The 22,019-nt window shown below is 39.6% G+C and overlaps 1 long non-coding RNA gene across 1 annotated transcript in view; it reads right to left on the bottom strand.

The window, feature by feature from the left end:
• Nucleotides 1-349: 349 nt before the first annotated feature.
• The window catches only part of LOC144507158 (uncharacterized), a 111,091-nt gene continuing 89,421 nt past the window's right edge, over nt 350-22,019 (bottom strand). The window contains exon 4 of the long non-coding RNA XR_013500041.1: nt 350-3,583. This is a non-coding gene — a long non-coding RNA (uncharacterized LOC144507158). The remainder of the gene's footprint in view (nt 3,584-22,019) is intronic.

Here is a 22,019-nt window from a genome sequence, read left to right as displayed (position 1 = left end):
CCCACCCCCACCGTACCTCAGTTCCTACAATCCCTTTAGAATTGTAACCTATATTTTATATTGCCTTGCTTCATGAATCAAATCACACTTCCCTGCATTAAATTTCATTTGCTGCTTGTTTACCCATTCCATCAGCCTGTCTGTCTGCATGAAGTTTATGTTCTCTTTCAATCTTGAATTGTTTTTTTTTAAATTTGACACCTGAAACCTAGTGTAAAGAGCTTGGAAGAAACCCAAAAATGTAATCATAGTTCTTTTCCCATTGTTAATCCATATCTTCTCTGCAGGGGCAAGAGTAGAATGACCCTGAAACAAAAACCATATACAAGTTAGAAGTATGTCTCAATTCTGTAGATACATACTGAATATATAGGCTTACATTTTGCAACACTTGGGAATGCTTCCATTTATAGTTTGCTTCATTACAAAGATTGAAAGTTTGACCCCAAATGGATAACATTATTAGTCATTTGACTTAATAAAACTTTGCTTTTGAAATGTTGGGAAAATCCCATCAGTGTTTCCTTGATTTTGGCATGTAGCTCCTCCCTCTATTGTTAAGTATAATTTCTAAATTCATGTGGATAGGTTTTACTGATGAATAGTCAAAGACAATCTATTTTTTAAAAATCCATGTTTTCATGTATTAACCTGTCATGAATAAAACGTGTTAGTGTTTATATCATGTTTAAATATTTACTGAAGTAATCACCATATAACCTGAGAACAATAGCATTTAGTTAAGTGGGTGATTCCATGTAGTGTACTTTGATTTTGTAATACTAAAAACGGAATTTTCCTCAATTTAGTTGTGATATACTGATTTGTTTTAACCAACATTGTCCAATAGTAACTTTTTTGTCTAAATAGTTATTTTCAAACAGCTGCAATGGAAAGAGTTAAATCAAGGGTCTTGGACCTTATTAAAAACTTGGTGGGATTAAGACAGTGAATTGTAACCTTTGACACACTATTTCTTCATAGACGAAGAGGAGTCTAAAGAAGATCATAAGGGCTTGAAGCATTAATTATTTCCCTCTCCCCAGATGCTGCCAGACCAACTGGGATTTTCCAGCACTCTTGTATGCATATTCAATGCTTTAGGAGTAATGTTCCATTTGTTTTTACTCTGGTGAATAATTATATATTCTTACCAAGCTTGGTTGGTTGCATCTAATATAGCAGTTATATTTGGACAAGTATTGAGATCTCTTATTATACACTGAATTTTAGAATGCTTTGATGTTGGGAATATTAAACCATTATTGAAAGATTACTCACTGCCTTCAGAGAAGAACTTGCATTCAAGAATGTTTAGACAGCACCCATGTGATGTTTAATTGGAGCTCAAGATGTCCTAGTTTGTATATATCTAGTACCGGCCTTCCTTGTAGCATCAAATATGGCAGCTTACCCTCATTCACTTGATTCAGAATACAGAATTGATGGATCTTTGGGACTTGGCACACTTGTATATTGGATTAAAAAGTACATGAAGTAGCCTATCACAACTACTAAACTTCTAAGTTACTAAACTACAGTTTCTGCACAATGGATTGCTGTTGAAGCAGTACATTTCACTAAATGAGAAGTGTTGTGGTAAGTGGTAAACGTCACTAATTTTCCATGCCAAGACTGCATTAATCTATTTCTGATAATGCAAATGAAAGCTTCTATTTTCCATTTTAAAGTGAAGGTAGAAACAAATTTTCAGTTACAAGAAACTTCCCCAGCAACCGAAATTACCATCAAAACTGACCTTAGAATAGAGCTGTCCCTTAATAGCATTGCATGATGTTAAGACCCTTGAGTGTCCATCCTAAGCAAGGCCATAGAGAAGCTGAGTAATTTCGTTAACACGTCGTCGTCTCAAATTGAAAGCAAATTTTGAGCGCTGTTTTCTGCACTGTCTCACATTACAAATATAGCAGTTGCCACATTTTCAAGTCTGTATTGAGTACTATAGCCTAGAAACAGTGACTGTGAATTTAAACTTCATGTGACTCTGGCACAGTACTTGTGGAGTATGGCATATCAGTCACATGGCAGATGAATTGCATTTTTTAAAATCTTCATTTAGAGTCACAGCTGAGGAGGTATTTTCTGTCTTATTTTAGTGCTATGCAGCAACGTTCCTTTAGTTTTGCTGTAACATTCACCAATAATTTTCAGGTTTTTCCTTTTTGCAAATTTGAGTACAGTCTCATTCAAATTCTGTTTTGTCCATGAGATAAATTAATTTGCCAGAACATTTCCTCCACTCTCCAAAAACACAGAATGGATCCATTTTGCTGAGTTCTAGCAATTTCGCGCTAGTTTAAAAACTGTTCTCGAGAATTATCAGATGACCGTTACTAGGATATGGTTTCATGAGCACAGATGGCCGCCTGCTATCTCTCCCAAGTGGCCATTATTTATAGCATTGGTGGTGCGTGACAGCAGGTATCATGGACTTGGGAGGTGCAAGACATTTTAGCAGTCATCTACACTTCTGGTAGAAGGTGCTTGATAGTGATTTGGGAGCGGTATCCTGGTTGGCTTTTCTCTTCCCCCTCCTTGCCACCCTGCTTAAAAAAAAAACCCCAAGGACACTGAAGCTAATAGTAAATTTTCTACTGCCCTGACTGAGATAAAATTGCTAGACATAAACCAGGAAGTGAACCCAGTGTGTTCCTGTAATGCTTCACTCCTCACTGAGCAATTGAGCATTTTTATATTTGCCAAACTTATCATTAATCTTGTAAAGAATGGTAATTTTACAAAAGAATAGTGCATCCCTATCTGTTGGTGAACATGATTTTTTTTTTCCCGGTTTGATCTATGGCAGAAATTCCAGATCTGAAGTATCCATTAAATTATATGAACATCAAGTAATCATCTATGATCCAGAAATTCAAATTGGCTCATTTTTAATTTTAAGAACTGGGAAGTAGCTCTGAGACGCTGGTAAGTTTTTAAAATTGGTCTTCCTAGGAGTAGTCTTTGTTAAAATAAAGCAAAAAGGATTGCATTTACATTTTCACAAACACCAGATGTCTTGAAGCATTTTCCAGCCAATTAAATACCTTTTTTGAAGTGTCGTGTTACGACCACATTGGAAGTGGGGGTGAAATTACTCCCTTATTCTCCCCCACAAGGTTTGACCATAACGGTTTTTTTGTGAATTTAGAGAGGATGTGCTTTGCCAATTCTATAGGAGTCCCACTATTTACAGTTTAAGTTGCAAGTAGTTAGACATATTTTCTTAAATAAAGAACAAAAGTTTATTGAAACTATTTCCTCAACAATAAAAAACACGATAAATTGCAACCACCATTGATTCATCTGGGACCACACAAACCAACACAGATGGCAGGGAATAGGATAGGCTTAAACGATTTTTACAAATCATGAAAAATAAAAATAGAATAAATGATTAGCTGTTCTTTGGCTGGTCCCAATGTGGCAATTCCACATTGCAGCCATTTTGTTCAGCTGTCTTCCTGGGTGTAGTTGCATGGAGCAGATTTCCGAGGGTTTTTTTTTTGCAATCTCTAAATTTCTCTTCTCCAGGTGGTTACTTTGAAAGCTGGACATAATGCATCTGAGAAACAGACAGAGGAAGTACACAGATTCAGACAGCGTATGTTCATTGCAACATTGTCTTTTGTTCTCCCTCTACTGCTTGGTAAGGTCTCCTTCAAGTACCTTGCCAGCTGTATATTCCAGAGTAATTCTATTCATGTATGCTGCAGTTATTGTTTCAGAACAGGTAATTGCATTTTGATGCCTTGTCTCAAGCATTTGAATGTTTCCGGATGGTGTGAAGCCAACAGGGAATGGGATCTCTCATGCGTGATCATCTGCTTTATCATCCCACTTGATGGAATGCAAAATTATTTGCATTGCAGCAGTCTGAGCAATTTTGTCATTCTCTTAGAGTTCCAGATTTTTTGAAAATCCAGCCAGAAAAATTAGAAATTGTATCTTTAAAGAATATATCTTTAACAGTAGTCACTGTTGTAATGTAGGAAATGCATAAATTTCCAACATTTTATATGCAATGAATCAAGCTTCTAAATTGCTGATTCCTTTAACGAAATATTGAACACAGGAATGATCTTGTGTTTGAATTAAGTTTGGCCGTCCACTATTCCCAGAAAAATAATGAACTCTTCAAATATTTTAATTTATTCTAGGCAATTTAATGGTTTGCTTATGAACAAGAGTTTCTTCCAATCAGTGTATTTCAATGATTTGAGGTGACCTTTCAACCAACTTGTTATGCATATACAATCTTGTGATCTATAGACAGTTCAAAAAAGCTTGTTCTGAGCTTATTTCTAAAAGGTGAGAATAAGATATCATCTTTAATACAACCCATGATTGGAAGTGTAGAATGTTCTTACTAAAAAATCTTTTAAGAGTGTCTGGTGAAGTAATTGGATACATTAATTGTAGGTTTGAATTAAAGTGTGAAAAGTTTTTTTCTCATTTAGCAGGGTGGTTATTTGCTTTTTTAGTATTTTTGGCATTGCTGCGTTTGTGTATTGAAGCAGATTGCATCCTGCGGGAGCTAATTACAAGATTCTATTATCTGCTTACAATGAATATTACCTGCTTACTGTGAGAAAAGCAGTGTGTAGGTAACACAATCCTGCTAAACTTTCAGTAGCACTGGAAAATTATGACTACATTCACAGTTGCATGTCTTGTTTTCATTGGGGAACATTAAATATAGAATTTATTTTTGAGTAAAGAATGCCAACTTGTTTGAACAGTCTTCATTGGCTTATTCCAGTTCCCTATTGCATATGCTTCTTACCTGCTTTGTTCAGGCCATTTTTCTATGTCCAACATTGCTTCTCTTTCTACTCAACGCGACTGCCAGAACCATCATCCCCTCCTTAATCAGTGAGTTTGGATTTCACAAATCTGCCGCCATCAACACATTGCATAAAACAAATAGGAGCAGGAGTAGGCCATTGTGCCCTTTCAGCCTGCCCCACGATTCAATAAAGTCATGGCTGATCTGGGTTGTGGCCTCAATCCCACTTTCCTGCTTGGCCCTCGGCCTTCAATCACTTGGCTCAAAAAAACTGTCTAACTCGGACTTGAATATATTCAGTGAACCAGCCCCACTGTCTGGGGTAAGAAAATTCTAAAGGCTAACAATCCATTGAAAGAAATTCCTCCCAGGAGATGCCTTATTTTGAAACTGTCTCCTAGTTCTAGATATCCCCAATTCTAGATTAACCCACCATGGGAAAACATCCTTCCAGCATCAAACCTGTCAAGCCCCATCAAAATGTTATTTTAGTACAGCCCCCCTCTGTCTTCTAAACTTCAATGAATATATGCCCAACTTGCTTAACCTTTCCTCATAAGACAACTCCTTCACTCCTGGAATCAACTAATAACCTTCTTTGAACTGCATCCATTGCAAGTGTATCCCTCATTAAATAAAGCAACCAAATTATACACAGTACTCCATGTGTGGTTTTGCCAATGCTGTTTACAATTGTAGCAAGATTTCCCTACTTTATTCTCCATCCCCCTTGCAATAAAGACCAATATTCCATTTGCTATCCTAATTACTTGCTGTACCTGCACGGTAACTTTGTGATTCCATGTAGGAGAACACCCAGATTCTTTTGAACTTCAGTATTCTGTAGCCCCCTTCCCACTTAATCTGTTTTTCTATTCTTCCATCCAAAGTGGACAACCTCACATTTTCCACATTATACTCCAAATGTCAAATTTACCTTCCTAATACACTTGATCCCTTCATCCAAGTCATTAATATGAATTGTAAATATTTGAGTCTCTAGCACTCAGCCCTGTAGCACCCCACAAGATATAGGTTGCCAACCTGAAAAAGAATTGATTTATTCCAACTCTGTTTCTTGTTAATCATCCTGTGGGTTAATATGTTATAGCCAATACCATGAACTCTTACCTTGTGTAGTAACCCACTCCTTACTCTGGCCCAGAGTCCTAATCTCCAATACCTCTATGTTCACCAAGTTCTGCTGACCTCTCTACCATGTGCTGGAGAATTAAATTTTACATAACGCATCCTTTGTTTCAAACCCCTGTATTGGCCTCACCTTAGCTGAAGAGAGTAAGGGGAAATAAACTTGGAGAGGAGGCGATACTGAAGTTAAACGTAGACAGGTGTGTAGTATGGAATTTTGGTTCGGATGCAGAAGGGCAAATTGTACATTGGCAAAGAAGGTCAAAAATAGAAGTAAAAATTGAAAAGGGAAGGCTCTTTATCTGCATGCACAAAGTATCTGCAACAGATGAATTAATGGTACAAATGATTTAGATCCAATCACCATTACAGAAACATTGTCACAAGGTGATCAAGGTTGGGAAATATTCCAGGATATAGAATATTTCTAAAAGATAATGACAAAAGAGAGGTAGCCCTGATGGTAAAGGATGACACAAGGACAGTAGTGAGGAAGGATCTAGCATTGGATGATCGTGAAGTAGAATCAGTACGGATGGAAATTAGGAATAGTGATAGTCAGAAAACACTGGTGGGAGTATGTTGTATGCCCCCTAATAGATTACTGTTGGACAGAGCATTAAACAAGAAATTATTGGAGCTTGTAACGAAGAATGTAGTAATTCTCGGATTTAATCTTCATTCAGATTGGGACAATCAAATTAGCAAGAGTCAACTAGAAGGTGAGTTTATGGAATGTTTTCATGACAGTTTCTGGAGCAACTCGTTTTGTGGAAAATCTTATCTTGGACCTAATGTGTAATGAAGCTGGGTTAATTAGTAATATTAGTAAAAGATCCACTGAGAAGTAGTGATCATAATACCATTGAATTAGATGTCAAGTTTGAAAGTGACGTGCCCCAATCATAAACAACAATCTTCAATTTAATGCCAATTATATAGGTATGAGGGGGAAACTGGCACATCTAGAATTCTGTGTGCAGTTTTAATCTCTGCATTTTAGTGAAGGTTCACTAAATTGATCCCTGGGGAAGAGGAGGGGGTTGTCCTATGGTGAGAGGTTAAGTAAATTGGGTTTGCATACTCTGGAGTTCAGGAAACTAAGGGGCAATCTCATTGAAACCTGCAAAATTCTGAAGGGGCCTGATAGATTTAGATACAGTTTGTTTTTGCTGGTCAGGGTGTCTAAAACATGGGGGCACAGTCTCAGGATAAGTATCAATCATTTAGGATTGAGATGAGAAATTTCTCAAAGGGTTGGGAATATTTGGAATTCTCCACCCCAGAGGGTGGTGGATACTCCATTGTTGAATAGATTTAAGGCTGGGATGGACAGATTTTTAACCTCGGAATTAAGGGATATGGGAGCAGGTGGGAAAATGGAGTTGAAGCCCACAATCATTTTGAATGGCAGAGGAGGCTTGACAGGCCACATAATCTACTCTTTCAAATGTACTCAGCAATCTTCAGCTGTAGCTCTCTGCGCCTGGCACCATCTTACATATCCTGTGCCCCACCTCTTATGGTCTGTACTTCTCTACCTTCAAAAGTCTCCTATATACTGACTTCATTGTTACTTGTGGTGAGCCTCTCTCTGCCCCTTTGCTGCTGTTTTATCCACTATCATCACTATTTACCCCCAAAGATTTCCATAATTGACAAAAACCCAACTTGGATCACACCTCCCCACACACAAACAGACACCTCCAACAATCTCTGTTCCAGTGCACTAATATTTACTTTCAAACCTTCCTAAAAGCTCATTCCTGGTATTCCAGTCAATCTTTGTGACCTCTGCCATATGTCTTTAGGATAATGGGGTGCCCATAGTTACATGCAGTAAACACTGGTTTAAGCAAAGTCACATCCAAATCCAAGACCACTTCCATGTTTTGTCATCCAGATTTCTGTTTACTTTTTAATGACTGTCTTTGTCTACACCAAGGCCTATCTTAACCGTGGCTCAGGGACAGCATTCTCACTTCTAAATTCTAAGGTTGAGAGTTCAAGCCCCACTGATGAGACTTGAATGCAAAATCCAGGTTAACGCTCGCTGCCCTGTCGGAGATGTAACATTTCCAATGAGTTGTTAAATCAAGGTCCTGTTACTCCCTCATGGCACTATGAAGAATAGATGGGTAGATAGTTAATGTTCTTGCCAATATGCATCGTTCAAACAACACCACCAAAACAGATGATCTGACCATTATTGCTACTTGTGAGATATTGCTGTTTGTGTTTCCACACTACAAAAGTAGCCTTAAATGATTTAATTGGCAGTGAAATTCCTTTTTGACATCCTAAGGTTGTGAAGAATACTATTTAAATGCAAGCTCTTTTCTTCCTTTCCATAGTTCCAATTTCTGCCAATGTAAGCGTACTTGGAGTAAATGCTGATGCTTAAAGAGAAATGACTAGATGTTAAATAAACATATGTTACTATATTTATGTCATTGGCTGTCCAGATTTTAGTTTCATCTTCACCTTCTCATCTTTGTCATCTGAGGCCCACAAAACATCAGAATAAAAATAGGAACAGGAATAGACCATCCAGCTCCTCAAGGCTGCTCCACCACTCAGTATGATCACGGCTGATCTTCAATCTCAGCAACACTTTCCTGCCCACTCCCCAAAGCTCTTGAGTCCCTGAGAGATGACTTTAGGGTATTTGTTCTCTTCACAAAGTCTGATCAGGTTAACCAGTACAATACCTCTTGGAGTGAATGTTTTTTGCTCTTTATAATATTGTGCACCAGTATCACGATTGAGATTCCGGTTTAATCCCTCCGTCTGCGAGAGTTTACAAGCTTCCCTATAAAGGGAATAAACCTTGGGGGAAAAGTCATTGCTGGTGTTCCTCCTAGCAACCACAGAAATATTAGTAAAAGCCTGAGAGAAGGTCATCCTCCAGGGCATGAACCAGCATTAACAGGAGGAAAAACAGGAATAAGCTGAGAGTATAATAGGCAGCGGATTAGAATTTTCAGTTTAAAACATGTCTATCATTACATTTACAAGTCATTATGATCAGTGCGCAAAAAAAGATTAAACCGATCCTTTAACTTTAAAATAGGTTCAGCATCAGTACTGTAAATGCAAAAAGCTAAGGTCATTTCCGTTGGATTTAAAAGTCACGCACACATCTCGAGCAAGTTAAGTGCCAGCCTGTTTAAAATTTAACAGTTGGTTGCTAAGATTCAAAATGTCCAATAGGTAATCTCTCCAGCCATCAGAATTACGTGTTACTCTATTGTAGTAATAGAGTACTCAAACTTGATTATCCTAACTTCCAATCTTCATAATGCTGTGATTATATTTCACTAAATTAAGTTGATGAACTTTTCGGTTACTAAATTCAGAAATGCGTGATGGTAACCATTATCTTTTGAATATTTCAAACATGAACACTTCACCTGGTCTCACAATCAGACACTGTAAATTAGAGATTGGATAAATATTAGTGTTAATCTTAATTTTGGATTATCATTTCATCAAAAAACCAAATGGCAATGTTTTTAGTTACAGTTTGCTTTGTATATTGTTTTCGGTCATGCATGTAAATGTTTCTATAACCTCTTGTAAATGCAAGCGCCCTAGTGTTTGGTAATATTAGTATACAGTGGACTCGATCTGCAACAGATTCTGTAGTTATCAGTATACAAAATCAAATGAGGGTCAGCTGTTTGTGTTGCAGTAATAGCTGAATACACTTAGTGCATTAAACATGCATTTTAAATGTTGAAGACTGCAATCATATTACATTAAGGGACTAAAAGCTATAGGACACCATACTATTTATTTTGCTGCTTAATCCTATAATTATTCTTTTTTTAGCCGCACCTAATATGAAGAACCAGAAAGGTCAGAAAAAAAATCTGGTTTTCATTTAGAAAATAAAAATTACATTTTGAAAATAATATCTCCACTCATAGTCAGAGGTTTACAGCATGGAAACAGGCCCTTTGGCTCAACTTGTCCATGCCATCCTTTTTTAAAAAAAAACCCTAAACTAATCCCAATTGCCCGCATTTGGCACATATCCCTCTATACCCATCGTACCCATGTAACTATCTAAATGCTTTTTAAAAGACAAAATTGTACCCGCCTCTACTACTACCTCTGGCAGCTTGTTCCAGACACTCACCACCCTCTGAAAAAATTGCCCCTCTGGACACTTTTGTATCTCTCCCCTCACCTTAAACCTATGCCTTCTAGTTTTAGACTCCCCTACCTTTGGGGAAAAGATATTGACTATCTACCTTGTCCATGACCCTCATTATTTTATAGACCTCTATAAGGTCACCCCTCAGCCTCCTACGCTCCAGAGAAAAAAGTCCCAGTCTATTCAGCCTCTCCTTATAACTCAATCCATCAAGTCCCAGTAGCATCCTAGTAAATCTTTTCTGCACTCTTTCTAGTTTAATAATATCCTTTCTATAATAGGATGACCAGAATTGCAAGCGTGGCTGTACCAATGTCTTGTACAACTTCAACAAGACGTCCCAACTCCTATATTCAGTGTTCTGACCGATGAAACCAAGCATGCCGAATGCTGCCTTCACCATTCTGTCCACCTGTGACTCCACTTTCAAGGAGCTATGAACATGTACCCCTAGATCTTTGTGCTGTAACTCTCCCCAACGCCCTACCATTAACTGAGTAAGTTCTGTCCTGGTTCAATCTACCAAAATGCCTTACCTCGCATTTGTCTAAATTAAACTCCATCTGCCATTCGTCAGCCCACTGGCCCAATTGATCAAGATCCTGCTGCAATTGGAGATAACCTTCCTCACTGTCCACCATGCCACGAATCTTGGTGTCATCTGCAAACTTACTAACCATGCCTCCTATATTCTCATCCAAATCATTAATATAAATGACAAATAACAGTGGGCCCAGCACTGATCCCTGAGGCACACCGCTGGGTAAGGTGTAAAGTGTTTGCGGCAGCATTGTCCGTAATTGCCAAATGAGCCAAGTATTTTAATACTGTACTGAGGGAGGTAGTGGTACAGGTATTTTCACTAGAGTAATCCAGAGACCCAGGGTAAGGCTGTCAGGATCTGGGTTCGAATCCCACCACAGTAGCTGGTGAAATTCAATAAAAATCTGGAATTAAATGTCTGATGATGACCATGAACTCACTGTTGTTAAAAAAAACCCTTTACCTGGTCTGGCCTGCACATGACTCCAGATTCACAACAATGTGATTGACATGCCCTCTGAAATAGCCACTCAGTTCAAGGGCAATCGGGGATGGACAATAAGTAATAGGCAATTAATCCCATTGATGAATAAAAATAAAATCACTTCAGTTTCACATCAATTGTTTCACAAGAATAACATTTCTGTCATGTTATGACAATGAATCAGTTTACATGATCATTGATTAGTGAAATTAGATGGAATCAATATTTTACAATGCATGTTCAATCTTGCTGTACATTTTAGTTTTGTAGAGCATGAACATTGACTTAAATATGTTCCAGACATTGCAATTGCGCCTTCTGAATTACAATATTTCATAACTTAGTTAAATGTAGGTTATTAACATGATTTTGTAATTTAATAAAGACTAATGGATGTGAATATAGAATAACCAAACCAGTGGTATTTAAAGGGATCATTGTAGGCTGCTCATTAAATGTGATTGAATTTTTAACCATTTTTATTTTGGGCTACACAAACTATTTATCCCACGGCAGGTTTGCCCTGCTATCACCAGCCCCTGCTCCCTGCCAGTGTAGTTAAGTTTCTGGTCAATGGTTGATGCTGGGGAATTTGGCAATGGCAATACCATTGAATGTTGGGGAGATGGTTACATTCTCTCATGTTGGCGCTGGTCATTGTCTGGCATTTGTGTGGTGCGAATGTTACCTACCACTTGTCAGCCCAAACCTGAATGCTGTTTAGACCTTGCTGCATATGGACACGAGCTGCTTCAGTATCTGAGGAGTTGCAACTGGAACAAGACACTGTTCGATCATCAATTAATATACTCTCATCTGACCTAATGATGAGAATGTCATTGATGAAGCATTTGAAGATGGATGGAAGCCTTAAAAGTTATGCGGATAAGAAATGAACAGAACAAGGAACTCAACAGAACTGGATGCTTGACAAAGACAAACACAAGCCAGTTCTGGCAAAGGCCTATTAGCCCTCATCCAACTCCACAATCCGCTCTGGTATGTCACTTAGAGGCAACGTAAGTGGGAACTTTTGGCTTGCAAAATGAAACGAAAATATCAAAGATGGCAACAACTGGGAGAGTCTGCTGTTACACTTTTCCATTTTTGTAGAATCATAGAATCCCTACAGTACAGAAGGAGGCCACTCAGCCCATTGAGTCTGTACTGACCGTAACTCCACACATTTGCCCTGCTAAACCCCCGACACACGGGTCAATTTATCATGGCCAATCAATCTAACCTGCACATCTTTGGCCTGTGGGAGGAAACCAGAGCACCCGCAGAAAATCCACGCAGACACGGGGAGAATGTGCAAACTCCACAGAGATAGTGACACTGTACTTTGAGATGTGACCATATCAGTGTTGATGTGGAGCTGCTGGCGTTGGACTGATGAAGGAGCAGCGCTCCGAAAGCTCGTGATTCCAAATAAACCTGTTGGACTTTAACCTGGTGTTGTGAGACTTCTTACCATATTAGTGTTGCCAGCTATGTCCAGTGAAACTACCTTTACTTTTCCACTTCCAATGTTAATAGATAATCAAAAATGTTCAAAGAAAATTAAATGAACAGTTTTTAAAATACCAAATGGGGTTTGTCTCCTGTTCTCTTCAATGTCTGTCGGTCCAGGGCAATCTTAGAGGATTGCTGACCCTTGATCTGATTTATATTAATTTGAAAATCAAGCCAAACTTGATTGTCATGGGTATTGTTCAGATACCAGAAATTAGCTCCCATTTACATGAAGGAATTTTGTCTTGGAACTTCGAGGGTTATGTGTATCAATTGTTATGACCATCCAGTGCTAATTTCAAATGGAAAAGTTATTCTTGATCAGCCTTATTGAATTATTTGAAGCAGTAATAAAGTAGATAATGGCAACACAGAGTAGAGCCAATATAATTTAGATTTGTAAAATGCCTTTGAGATACTGCAAAGCAGTCTCATAACTAAGGTCAATATGCAATTGGGGACAAGTGGCAGAACGGATGCCAAGCTGACTACAAAACAAAGGAATCTGTTAGAATTTTTTTTCCAGACTGAGTAACTGCTAAGTTGTATTCCACAATCTTGGAACCATTATTGAAAATAATAATAGTCTTGGGGCCATTATTGATCGATATTCACATTAACAATTTGGGCTTGGGATTTGGAAGTAAATTTCAAAATTTGCAGTCAACACAAAGTTGGCAGGACGGTAGGGGCTTGTCTTTAATGCAAAACAGGACTGTGACAAAATACAGGAAGACAATGACAAGTTTACAGAATGGGCATGTAATTGGCAAATGAACTTCATACCGTTGAGTGTGAGGATAACGAAGCTATGTAGTCCTTGGAACATAAATGTCTAAGTAGAGTAGAGCAGCGGTTCCCAACCTTTTCCTTTGTGGAACACCAGATTGTCATCAAAAGCTTTTGCGGACCACAACGTACACAAGCCGCTTTAAACTTTTTTTATATAATCTGTGGCTGACGGGAGTCAAATTTGTATATCAATGGTTATTAAAAATGCAGCTATTTCTAACAGTTTATGATGCACACAAACACGTTGCACTTGTCACAGCATGTTTACCTGCAGTAGGCCTACCAGTGGAAACGGATGATGCTTACCTAATGAGAAGGCTGACGTTTGGCAGATTGAATGTCAGATTCCAAGGATGACAGTCTCAATCGGAGATCTGGTTCAATGTTAAGTTTATTCGGATATTTGGTCTTCAATGTGACAAGCTTTGAAAATCTAGTGCCACATAAGTTGTAGGAAAAGGCATTGGGAACTTTACTGCCTTGTTGGACAGTTCTGGGTATTCGAAGCAACTTTAAGCCAGAGGTCAGTCAGGAAGTTCTGAGAGAAATCCAGTTTTAAGGCACTGTCACAGGACAGTTCCACACAGCTTGTCTTGCTCCCTCGAGGTCAGGCTTGTGAGGGTGTCAGGTCTCGCAAAGGGATTTCATATCCAGTTGGACTTTGTTAGGAACAGGCAACTACTCACAGGGCTATTTTCAAACTTTACAGGTGCTTCCTGATGTCATGTTTCATGCTGTTTGGAAGTTGCATTTCTGCCGTGGCCAAAAATCTGACTGATTCACAAACGAGTGGTAATTTGACTGATCAAGTCATTTGGCCCTCATCTCTATTTACTCAATCATTGTTTCTATTTTGTCCTGTACGTTAAAAAAAACTGTCAGATGGAGATCATTTTTAAGTGATTGAAAATATCTGTTATATATGCCAATTTCGCAAGTCACTGAAGTGTTGAGAGTTCAAACTTTGTCAGGCAAAAAAAATTCTCACTTCATCATGCTCAAAGATGTGAGTATCTTTCCTCGGGAGAGCCAGTGGACCTCAGTGTGCAGAAGTAGTTGATGGTGATCACTGCCCATCTCATCACGTGGAGCTGCAAATATTCACAAATACAGTGGAAAGACCTTGATAAAATTAACTCTCAACCCCTTTCTCCAAAATGGTCATGAGATCAGCAGGCTTTTTTTTGTTGCAACTAACGACCCTCCCCTGGATGTTTCTAGTGGAGCCACTTGCACGCATAACAGCCCCACCGTTTTGACCTAACATCACATGGGCCTCATCTGTGCTAGCTCCTCCACATTTTGACCAATCAATCCCATTGCAAATAATGTAACATTCATTATGATACAAGGTGCGTATAATTGTATTTTCTTTTCCACCCTCATGGACCTCCTGTGGCCTGTGGACCACAGGTTGGGAACTGCTGGGGTAGAGGATCAGAGGAAGTTTTGTCTTTGCACTGGATAAATTTCAAGTGATCACAATTTATACTACGGAAGAAAAGGGGGTGCTGATTTGTTGGCAAGTCAACTCTGGCCGAAACATTGCCATAGAGAAAGCAGCAGGGAGTTACAGACTCTCCAATACTCTGGGTAATTCAAACGGGGGACAACTGGACAGGTAAGAATGGAACTAAACAAGCTCAGTCCCATTGGATCTGGGCAATAGAGGAAATAATTTGGAGAAGCCAGTGTGGTCTAAGGTTGAGAGTGAATGTACCATGACCACAGTCACATCACATCAGTTCTGCATTTGGTTAAGGGATTTCAGTGACATGAGGGGGCTGGAAATCTGACTGGAGGGATTTAAACAGAAATGCAAGAGAAATGAACATGGATCTCAGACAAATGCTGTGTACAGCTGTTGTAGTCTTTAAAATTCCAAATCTGGAATAATTTTGGATTTTGTTTGACACCAGGAATGTTAGCAATGTGTGGTCACCTGATTCTGAGTGCAATTTCTGTACGGTGTTCGAGTACAATCACCACCTGTCACATATATCTTACATGCATGTTTCATTAGTGCTTCCTAATTCCCGCAGTTTAAATTTGTCTACATAATCAGCTAAAACACATCAAACATCCTTTCATGCTGATAGATTTGCTGATTTTTATGCAAACAGCTCGCTGCCACATTCTCAGAGCAATGAGCAATAAATGCTGGCCTTGCCAATAATGCCCACATCCTGAGAATGAAGTTTTACCAAGTCATAGCGATAGTGACCTCCTTGGACCTATCTCTTGTATGTATAATCGTTACCTGCAGAACTCTACCAAGTGCTTATCTTATTTCTTGGAGCCTTTATCTGAATGCTGTATCTGAACCTGCACGATATCACCTGCAGATATTGAATCAGGTTCCACATGTACACTAACGATACTCAGATCTACCTCTCCATCAGTTCTCTAGACCCTAAGTCATCAAACTGCTTGTCTAATATTCAGTTGTCAATAAAATGCAGTTTTCTAAAGTCATTGTCTGTGATGACTGCCACATGCCATACCCTTACCCATTGAATCCATGCTCAACCATGCCACCATCTCAAACTGAACCAATCTGTGTTCCAATTGACTGCAAGCTGAGCTTCCAACTCCTTTCCACCGTAAAGATTGCTGACTTCCATCTCCATAAAACTACCTGCCTCTCGCCTCGCCTCAGCCCACTTGCTACTATAGCTTTCATTGATAAATCTGTCACCTTGAGATTCAACTATTACAATGTGCCCTGGCTGGCCTTCCACTCTTCTGAAACTTCAACTCCTCCAAACCGCTGTCGGCAAGAAGTTGTGTTCCCATCGCCACCACCATAAATTTGGAGAAAAACCTTAAAAACAAGAGGTATAGTATAAAAATCATAAATTGCAAATGCTTGTCAAGCATAAACTGTGAATCCATATTCGTTTAGAACTGTTATTAGTGGTTTATTTAACCTTTTAACAAAATTTACTACTGTCCCATTTGGGTGTAATAAGGACCAAAGTCCTATGTACCAAGAATGCCAGATTTGAGATTGAGGCGGGGCATTTTTCAGCAGCCCAGGGTAGTTACCCAAGACTGGCATTTGACCCATTGCATTGACTAATGAGGGACCTAATGCCTGATTTGGTATTTACTCAGTAAAACTGAGGTGCCAAGGCACCAGGACTGCTCCCACGATTCATTGTAGATCACTTTGGGATATCCTTGTGAAAGGTGTAAATGCAAGTCTTTCATTCTGTTGAGCACTCAATGAAACTTTGCCAATGTCAGTGTGCCAAGCTGCTCGGTAACCATGAATGCAGGTTTGGAAGCTTGCTGCTGTTAGATGATATCCGACTCTTGCTGCTGATGCCACCAACAGATGCACTCGCGCAGTGCTCCCTGTCACTGCATGATGACCTCAAGGAAGGACAAGCAATCCAACCCCAACTAATGGTCAGAAGAAGGAGCAAGATGCACAGAAAACCTGGCTGCCAAATCCTTAGACTTTAGAGTCCTTTCACACAAGGTCTAATGAGGCTCAATTTTATGTTGAAGCCACAAATCTTGTGATTAAACCAGACTTGTTGGCGTGACTCTGTCACCCTTGTCCTCACTTTGTTATTCTAGGTCCACAATTATTAAAATTGAAAACTCTGATTTCCCTGTTTGAATTCTCCAGGACCTTATCACTCCCTACCTTAATGATCTCTTCCAGCCCGTACAAAATCCCTGAAAGAACTGTCCATGGCTCTGAATCCAGTCTCTCCTTCCTTTATTCTGGTGGCTGTATATTCTGGGCCATGTGCTCTGGAATTTCCTTTCTACCTCTTTGACTCTCCATTGATCCCGCAACCTTTAAGAATCTCCTTCAGGCCCAATTCTTCATCACTTCTAATATTTTCATCTTTGGCTCAGTATCCAATTTTTATTTCTGCCTCTGTTAAAGGTGCTATACAAATGCAGTTTATTGTTACATATTAAATATATATTCAGTCGTGCTTCTTAATTTCTTGTATGATTAAATTACAGCAGTTGCCATGCGGTAATTCAGTGAATACAAGGCTTTTGGCTCTTCCAAGGTGCATAGCTTTTCATTCGTGCTCAATACTATTCATTGGAATTGCTTTTCTTCTCTAAGTTACCATATTTATCATTTCATTAAGCTCAGAGAACTATATAATTTATTTATTATTGTCACAAGTAGGCTTACATTAACACTGCAATAAAGTTACTGTGAAAATCCCCTAGTCACCACACTCTGGTGCCTGTTCTGTTACACTGAGGGAGAATTTAGCATGGCCAAAGCACCTAACCAGCACGTCTTTCGGACTGTGGGAGGAAACAGGAGCACCCAGAGGAAACTCGAGCAGTCATGGAGAAGATGTGCAGACTCTGCGCAGACAGTGGCCCAAGCCGGGAATTGAACCCAGGTCCCTGGCACTGTGAGGCAGTAGTGCTAACCACTGTGCCGCCCGATATATGTTAATGATGAATACGTTTTCTGAATTAGTTTGTCAAGTCTGGATCAATTTTGATAAATTTGAAAACCAAGTTTTTTTTTGCTGTATCCTGCAACATAAAGTGAACCTTTTACGATTGTTATCTTTATATTTTTATGACACATGTACTGGGGTGGGGTTCAGTTAGCTTAGAATGTGGTGCACCAATTTACAGGTTCAATTCCATATGGGCTGCACTAGTTCATGAAGGCCTGCCTGCCTCCTTGCCTTGCCCCATGCTTGATGGGCAGTGGTGCCCCTCAAGCTGTATAGCTAATTGTCCATCCCTAGTGGAGAGAGATACCTATGGTCCTTTGTGGGCTACGGCTAATTAATCACCATGTACAGTGGAGCATTTATGGCATTAAATACATTCTCATTTTGTTAGTGGACTATTGCTGCTTGGCTACAGTAGTGCATTAATATTGTGCATAAAAGATTTTATCAACTGCTGGCTATTTCTTGTCTAAACCTTCCGGGGGTTTTAAGATCAGGGAGACTGTTTCTAATGCTTCATCACTTGAGGCAGGTGTGTGCTCTGAAACATCCTCCTGCTACAGAAATAAACAGACTCTGAGAGAAAGTTAATTCAGCATCTGGAAATGTTGGCTCGGAGCCTGAAAGTGACTTGTTCAGCAACTTGATTCTTGGCAAAACTCTTCATTAATCATTGTTTTTCTTTGTTCTTGGAGGCCCTGTAATACATTCAAACCTTTGACTTTTAAAAAATTTAATGCCCTGAACAATGGGGCCTACACAACCGGAATATTCCAGACAGCAGAATGTGTTTGGATCCAGGCAACAAAAACTGAAAGTTTGGGGTGGGTCACAACATACACCTGGAAAATAATCCATACAGATTTCTGTTGCTAAGTACGCACAGATGAACTAGTACATGAGCTTAGAGCCAGAAAAACTTCCCCTATCGCGCACAAAGTTTTTATAAGATTATTCTACTAACTAGCAAGGGAGCTTACATGACAAATTCTATAGCATATCGAAGATTATCATCCCTTCATTGCAATAAAACTGCTTATTCTATAGCATAAATTAACAACTGGTTATAGGTCTAGAGAAGTATTTTGATCAAAATTAGGAGACGTTATTTATTGGACTAAGTCCAATACTTTGCACCTGACACCCTGTTATTTCTCTGTTGCCTCAGGTTGAATGGTTGACTAACATGAACAAGTTTAGTGAGTGCATCCCTCAGCTCTTTGACTGTGAACTAAGGGAACAGTAAGTAAAATGACAAGTGGCCCCTTTGGAAGCAAATTGTGTGCGCGTCATGTTATCGGGTATGACAGATTAACGCCCAATGGCTTTGAGGTCCTGCAGAGTCAAAGTATAAGTAGCAACTATGCTGTCTCAAGAGGAAAAGAAGGAAACCAAAGCCATGTTCTGTTGACCGTCCTTAATCGAGATGAGGGTTACGCTCTTGCCCAACTTGTTCACATTAATCAACCTTTCAAAGTTATGAACTTACTTGTTGCCAGGGAGCAGAACTCCAAGTAGCTTTAATGGTAATTTACTATGACTTGCTGCTAAAGGCCTATTCTGCATCGTAAGTCAAGGATATTGAACCAATGACAGAGTTATGACTGTTTTCTCATCTGTAGGAAAGGGCCATAACTCATGAAATCTGCAAGCAAAGTGAACTATGCTGATATGGTAAAAGGGAAAACACCTGCAACCAATGACGCACTGATGAGATATTGGGGAGAGATAACGATGAACAATCTGTTAATCCAAGCAACAAATAAATTTGACTAGCAGCTAAAAGAATGATTTCCCCCACCCAATGAAGTTTCCGGTAGAGAGCACACGTAATGTACTATTTCAGGTTCAGGGCATTGTAATGACACCAAACTCTGGATTTGCAGGAATAGTGCTCCCAAAGAACGCTGGTCTTTATTTGAAGGATTTAAATAGTTCACTACTTATAATTCACGTTGGTGCAAGGGTAGCTTTGTACGGATGTAAAGTTCAACTTTTGGCAGATAAGTGCATGATATGGACTTTTGGGTTTCTGTACGGAACCCAGCTCAATTCTGCAAACAAACTGGTCCAAAGTGTTCAATCCTGGAAACTCTCCAGCTCCAATACCACACTTGGCTGAGTGAAGTGGAACGTATATTCATGATGCCTCAGCAAGGGAAGCAACTGACCACCTATGATTCATCTCTCGGTGCATCGGCTGTGGCATCCCTGCCTCTGTCACCTCTAAGCTTGATTTTTCCAATGCACTCTTAGATGATCTCTGAACCATCTGTAAATTTTAGATTATCCAGAACTCTGTTGTCCTTGTCCTTACTCATTCACCCACCATTCCATGCTCGTTGATCTACATCAGTTCCCAATTAAGCAAGGCTTTCGTTTCAAAATTTTTATCCTTGTTTTCTGGTCCCTCTGTGGCCTCACCCCTCCAAGCTCTGTTATCACCTCCAGTCCCACAACACTTCCAAATATCTGTGCTCATGTAAATCTGGCTTCATGAGCATCGCAGTGGCACTGTGGTTAGCAGTGCTGCCTCACAGTGTTAGAGACCCAGATTCAATTCCAACAATGTGCAACACGCTGCACATTCTCCTCATACCTGCGTGGGTTTCCTCCCACACTCCAAAGATGTGCCGGTTAGGATGATTGGCCACGCTAAATTGACCCTAGTGTCAGGGGAATTAGCAGGGTAAATACATTGGATTATGGGGGTAGGGCCTGGGTGGGATTGTGGTCGGTGCAGACTCGATGAGCCGAATGGCTTCCTTCTGCACTGTAGGAATTCTATGATTCTATCCCTGATTTTAACCATTCCACCATTAGCGGCTGTGCCTCCAAATGTCCTGATGCCTGGAATTCCCTCAGACCTCACTGCCTCTGCACCTCTCTCTCCTCCTTAAGATGCTCTTAACACTTACTCTTCAACTAAGCATTTGGTCCTCTGCTCTAATATCTCCTGATGTCATTTGGTATCAAAGTTTGCCATATTATGGTCCTGTGAAGGGCCTTGGGACAAAATACAAATAGACAATGCTGAAAATACTGAGTAAAAAGTATAAATGATTTTCTTTGTTATTATCAGTTGGATGAAGGGCATGTAATGGAACAGTTGAAGCAGCCAGTGTGAGTATCAAACCCTCCCATTCGGCTATGATAGAGCCTGATGCAGAGTAAAGCTCCTTCCAATACCTGCCTCAGCCTCAACTTCCAAACAACTTCCCCTAATCCACCGGTGAGACATCTTTTTCTGGTTCCTACACCAATCTTTCTAAAACCTGTGACTGAATGTGGACAATTGGTCTTCATAATCTTGTGCTGTAGGCCTACATAAGATCTTTGACTTGATTTATTATTGTCACATGTATTAGTATACAGTGAAAAGTATTGTTTCTTGTGCACTATACAGACAAAGCACAACGTTCATAGAGAAGGAAAGGAGAGAGTGCAGAATTTTAGTGTTATAGTCATAGCTAGGGTGTAGAGAAAGATCAACTTTAGTGCGAGGTAGGTCCATTCAAAAGTCTGATGGCAGCAGGGAAGAAGCTGTTCTTGAGTCGGTTGGTACATGACCTCGGACTTTTGTATCTTTTTCCCGACGGAAGAATGTGGAAGAGTGTGTGTCCGGGATGCGTGGGGTCCTTGATTATGCTGGCTGCTTTTCCGCGGCAGCGGGGAGTGTAGACAGAGTCAATGGATGGGAGGCTGGTTTGCGTGATGGACTGGGCTTCATTCACGACCTTTTGTAGTTTCTTGTGGCCTTGGGCAGAGCAGAACAGAAACAGCCCAAACGCATTTCTCCAGGCCAGCTGATAGAAGAGATTTCATCCTGCTGGTCATTTTAGCATTTTTCTTAATTGATTTTTTTTTTTAATGCCTTTTTAAATAATATGATTTTGTTTCGGAAGTATCTTACCAACTGAAATGAGACATGTTGCTACCTCTGAAGGAGCTTGGGCAACTCATGATGTATTGTTATCCATGAACATCTGTGATCCACCCTCTGCCCACATGTTCATGAAAGACTGGATTCCAGTAACTGTCAAAGTATTTCTGTCAGCAGTAGTGTTCCAGTTCTCTGCAAATGAATTTGTTCTGAGTACTCATCTATTA

This window comes from Mustelus asterias, chromosome 18, assembly GCF_964213995.1.
Source record: "Mustelus asterias chromosome 18, sMusAst1.hap1.1, whole genome shotgun sequence".
Lineage (NCBI taxonomy): Eukaryota > Metazoa > Chordata > Chondrichthyes > Carcharhiniformes > Triakidae > Mustelus > Mustelus asterias.
The sequence above is the reverse complement of the archived record's forward strand: the minus strand, read 5'-3'. Positions and strand labels throughout refer to the sequence as shown.